Genomic DNA, 6,106 nt, shown 5'->3' on the forward strand with positions numbered 1-6,106 from the left:
TGACCAGAATCACACAGACAGTAATGTTGAATGCAGAAGAACCAAGGTGTTCTTAATCTAAATTGAATATTCCGTCTATATTTTTCATGCTGCCAAGCCAAGTGAGATGAATATCATGCTCTTCTTTTTTTACTCTGGAATGTGTCAGAAACCTCACTCACGAGAATACTTAATTGCCACTAATTTATCATTAATTTTAAATTTAGAATTCAGTTAAAATATCATTAAAATTGTTAATAAAACCAAAGCTGATTAAACATAATAGCATAGGGGAACTAATTGAATTTTTATAAATGTTAAGAATTCTATATCTTAAGTAAAGCAATTCAGTGATAGCTGGATGAATGAGTTCTCTTATAATTTGACTGTCTTGAGTGAGGATAAAAAAGATCTAGGCCTGACATAATTATTGTCCTGTTCCAAAAGTAATTATTTAAAATAATTATTTAAAATAAAATCTAAAAATCACTTTTTTTTTATTCAACTTAACATTCTCTATGGTCTTTTTTAAAATAAGAAATAGAATTAAACTGACAGTTATCTTTTGTATCTTCTGTTCCTTGAAGGGTAAAACAAAACAAAGCAAAACAAAAACAGAAGAATCTACACCTTCAGTGTTATCTTGTGTTTGATGATAAAGAGTTCCTGATACACACAAAATTATCACTTGTGGGTCACTAATTCAAATGAGAATTATACTCCAAGTGTCAAATTATGCAGCATTTGGAGAGTCTTTGTTGTTCTTGTCCCAGTCTTCTTTCTACCAAACATCACATGTTTAATAGAGAGATACAGGCCTTAGAAGAAAGAAAAATTGAACCTAGAGAATTTGTTTTAACTTAGCTGCCAGTTAAAAAAGACAGTATTGTAACAGTATTGCAACAGTTTAAATTTTTACTAGCACCCTCAAATAACTCAGAAAGAACATTTAATAAAATAAGAGCATTTTCCAGGGACTCACTCTATCAGTCCCAAAAGATATGTATAAACAGAAATGGAAGAAAAGCAACTCAGTCCTAAAATGCATGGAGAACACGGGAGCAGGGTCACCTTGAACATGTGAGGCCAAAACGTTTATAAACCTTGGGTTTTAAGAGTAAACGCCAATCTCAGTGCAGTTGCCTTAAGAAGCTAACATACAAGGGAAAGAGAAAGAACAGATATATCTGAAGCACATATTACATATCAGATTGTTAGGCTTATTTTATATTCAAACTATCAGGTGTCCACTAATAGCCACAGTACAAGAAGCTTCTTTTCATATGGAAATGCTAAAATTTAGAAACGTTAAAAATGGCCCAGGATGATACATCCAGCCAGTGACAGGATTCAGAGAGTACATGTTTAAGCTGAGGCTTCAAAATAGGTAGGAGTCTCTGATAGGGATTACATTAAATGTGTAGATTGCTCTAGGTAGCATAGACATTTTCACAATATTTGTTCTTCCAATCCAAGAGCATGGAACGTTTTTCCATTTCTTTGTGTCTTCCTCAATTTCTTTCATGAGTATTTTATAGTTTTCTGAGTACAGATCCTTTGCCTCTTTGGTTAGATTTATTCCTAGGTATCTTATGGTTTTGGTTGCAATTGTAAATGGGATCGACTCCTTAATTTCTCTTTCTTCTGTCTTGTTGTTGGTGTATAGAAATGCAACTGATTTCTGTACATTAATTTTATATCCTGCCACTTTACTGAATTCCTGTATGAGTTCTAGCAGTTTTGGGGTAGAGTCTTTGGGGTTTTCCACATAAAGTATCATATCATCTGCAAAAAGCGAGAGTTTCACTTCTTCTTTGCTGATTCAGATGCCTTTTATTTCTTTTTGTTGACTGATTGCTGAGGCTAGCTGGTGGCATCACAATTCTGGACTTCAATCTCTATTACAAAGCTGTAATCATCAAGACAGTATGGTACTGGCACAAAAACAGACACATAGATCAATGGAACAGAATAGAGAGCCCAGAAATGGACGCTCAACTCTATGGTCAACTCATCTTTGACAAAGCAGGAAAAAACATGCAATGGAAAAAAGTCTCTTCAACAAATGGTGTTGGGAAAATTGGACAGCCACATGAGGAAGAATGAAACTGGACCATTTCCTTACACCACACACAAAAATAGACTCAAAATGGATGAAAGACCTCAATGTGAGACAGGATTCCATCGAAATCCTTGAAGAGAACACAGGCAGCAACCTCTTCAACCTCAGCCGCAGCAACTTCTTCCTAGAAACATTGCCAAAGGCAAGGGAAGCAAGGGCAAAAATGAACTATTGGGACTTCATCAAGAGAAAAACTTTTGCACAACAAAGGAAATAATCAACAAAACCAAAAGACGATCTACAGAATGGGAGAAGATATTTGCAAATGACATATCAGATAATGGGCTAGTATCCAAAATCTATAAAGAACTTATCAAACTCAACACCCAAAGAACAAATAATCTAATCAAGAAATGGGCAGAAGACATGAACAGACATTTCTGCAAAGAAGACATCCAAATGGCCAGCAGAGACATGAAAAAGTGCTCAACATCACTCACCATCAGGGAAATCCAAATCAAAACCTCAATGAGATACCACCTCACTCCAGTCAGAATGGCTAAAATTAACATATCAGGAAACAACAGATGTTGGTGAGGATGAGGAGAAAAGGGAACCCTCCTACACTGTTGAAATGCAAGCTGGTGCAACCACTCTGGAAAACAGTATGAAGGTTCCTCAAAAAGTTGAAAACAGAGCTTCCCTACAACCCAGCAATTGCACCACTGGGTATTTACCCCAAAGATACAAATGTAGTGATCCTAAGGGGCATGTGCACCCCAATGTTTATAGCAGCAATGTCCACAGTAGCCAAACTATGGAAAGAGCTTAGATGTCCATCAACAGATTAATGGATAAAGAAGATGTGGTGTGTGTGTGTGTGTATAATATATATATATATAATATATGTATTATATATATAATGGAATATTATGCAGCCATCAAAAAATGAAATCTTGCCATTTGCAACGATGTGGTTGGAACTAGAGGGTATTATGCTAAGTGAAATAAGTCAATCAGAGAAAGACAAGTATCATATGATCTCACTGATATGAGGAGTTTGAGAAACAAGACAAGGATCATAGGGGAAGGGAGGGAAAAATGAAACAAGATGACCCCAGAGAGGGAGACAAACCATAAGAGACCCTTAATCTCAGGAAACAAACTCAGGGTTGCTGGAGTGAGGGGTGGGATGGCTGTGTGATGGACACTGGGGAGGGTATGTACTATTGTGAGGGCCGTGAATTGTGTAAGACTGATGAATCACAGACTTGTACCCCTGAAACAAATAATCTATTATATGTTAATAAAAAAAATAAAAATAAATAGGTAGGAGTCTCTGTACTCATTCCAGGATTAAAGCAGAGACAAAATCCTCTCTGAGAAAAGTAACATGCATGTTAGAGTTTCCTACTTCATCAAAGGTCATGTGGATGTTCACTGGAGCTACTGGACTTTTATCAGAAATTCTTGGGAAACACATGACAGAAAATTTAGAGGATGAAGAATAGCAATATTCTGGGAGGTTCTAGCCATACCTCATCTTTTGCTACAAATTATTTACAACTCTTGAGTTAAGATTGGCCCAGGGATTCAAGGAGTATATGGACTATGTCATTTCTTTCTTTTACTTTCAGTGAAAAGCTTCTTAAACCTTGGAAAGATGAACATCCCTGGTTCAAATATAATAGCCTTTAGTCTTTACATGGTTTTGAGTATTATGTCTAGCATCTTAATATACGGTTAGGATTACATCTTCTTCCCTAGATCCCACTTTCACTTCCTGCAATGAATTTATATTACACTATTATACTGCCAAGTCATTCTAAGGGTTACCTACCCTTAACACAAAAGTATTTTGGTAGCTAGTCTATTGCAGAACACTACATTTTATTGAATTATTGGAAGTTAGATTTTCATTTCTTTGGTTTAACTCTCATCTATTGCCTTCTTTAAAAAAACGTAATTACATTACATTTCTGTATCAGATTCTTCTTTGGTTCATTTTCTTCTGCATCCTAATGATATGTATTTATTCTATGTATTTATTCAACTCTTTCCCAAGCATCATATAATTATGAAATGGAATTGCCAGCCCCTAATGTTATCAGCAAAATCCATTAGGTAATTTCTGTAGCCTGAATTGCCCCTATCTCATTAAAGGAGGCTACTGTCCCCAGTGATTCTTTTCTAGCTTAGATAATATTGTTTAAATATATAAGCAATTATATACAGAATATTCATTTAAAAACTGGTTGTGCCTACAATGTGCCAAACGTTAACATTTTCTACCTATGGGAGTATAAATTCAGTTTGATTCAATTTAACACACATTTATGGGATGCCAGATATGTCAAAGCACTATTCCAGGTTCTGGGGATATATAGATAAATACTACACAGTGCCCACTCTCGGGGAACGCACAATATAATGGGGAAAAAAACACCAAAAATTGACCCTGAAACAACATGATAAATCCTATAAGAGTTATGGAGGAAATTTATGCACAAACAAAAGATAAGTTACTCAATTTGACCTTGAGGGGGCACTGAGTGAGAATTCTTTTATTGAAAGGGTAGAGGTGGTTATTATATTTGACTTCCAAGGATAAACGGTTGCTCTCTATGTTAAAAAAAAAAAAAATGGGAAGGCCATTCTAAGCAGAGGGAAGAACATGAGCAAGGGAATGGAAGTATAAATGTGCATGGGGCTTTTGTAGGTGCTTGGATCAGTTGACCAACAGGAGAAGCTAGAAAAAAAATGTTGGGTCAACGATTTGGGGGGAATGGATGTCACATTGAAGCACTGGGCAATTATTTTATTTATTTTTAATTTTTTAAATTTTTTAAAAAGATTTATTTATTTGGAGTGCATGCAAGTTGGGGGGAGGAGCAAAGGGAGAGAATCTTTCAAGCAGACTCCCCTCTGAATACAGAGATGGACACAGAGCTGTATCTCATGACCCATGAGATCATAACCTGAGCAGAAACCGAGTCAGGCACTTAACCAACGGAGTCATCCTGGTGCCCCCTGGGCAATTATTTTAAAGACGATTATATTAGTTTTCTATGTTCCATAACAAATTACTACAAACCTAGTAGGTAAATGTAATATTTATATATTATCTCACAGGTCAGAAACCTAGGCATAGCTTAGCTGGATCCTCTACTTGGGGTCTCAGAAGACCCCAATTAATGTATCAGCCAGGGTTGGGTTCTAATCTGGAGACTTGACTAGGGAAGCAGATGCTTCTCCATTTAGGTAATTGTCAGTAGCATCCAGTACTTTGTCTCTCCCAAATACACAGGTTGAGTAAGAGAGAGAGAGAGCGAGAAGAAAGAAGGCAGGCTGACTACAGCAAATGAGCTAGCAAGATGGAGTTTTATATAACATAATTATGAGAGTGATATCCCATTGCTTTTGCCATATTAAAATTGTAAATAGCAGGAGGTGGTGATCAGGGTCACTTTAAAATTTGTCCACCACAAGGAGAGAGATTTTTTAAGCAGTGACAGATAATACCTTTACATAACAAAGAAACAAGTGAATGGTGGTTTGAAGGTAGAAAGAGATGGAAACATATAAATTTATTTCTTTTATATTTTCTCCTTGTAAAATAATTTTCCTTACAGTGATTGGTTGGTGTAATTTTTCTTCCAAATTAAAAAGAGACCATAAACCTTCCTGGGGTTGATTAAAAACATTTTCCCTTTAGAAAAGAAGAAAAGGACAGTACCTTAGAATGACTAAAGATAAATTTCCTTAGTAGAGGGGGGACCAGGGAAAGGGAGCCCATTGTCCGGATGAATGGGATAAAATTAGATTTTTTTATGTTTCAAAGTTTTAAAATAGATTCCCTGGAAAGAAGCAAACAAAGATGATGACAAAGAGTCTTTAAGGAGACCAGCACCAAAACTAATTCTGACCTGGTAGCCCTTGCTTAGTCTATAGCCTAGGGAGGTGTCACTGGGCACTAACTGAACAAAATTCTATTGTGGAAGGGCATTGTTCCTAGCTGGGGGAAAAGAGGGTGATGGGACAGTCAGCAGAAATCCCTGTTTCTTT

This window comes from Mirounga leonina, unplaced genomic scaffold (genome assembly GCF_011800145.1).
Source record: "Mirounga leonina isolate KUSES-001 unplaced genomic scaffold, KU_Mleo_1.0 Mir_115, whole genome shotgun sequence".
In the NCBI taxonomy this organism is placed as follows: Eukaryota; Metazoa; Chordata; class Mammalia; order Carnivora; family Phocidae; genus Mirounga; species Mirounga leonina.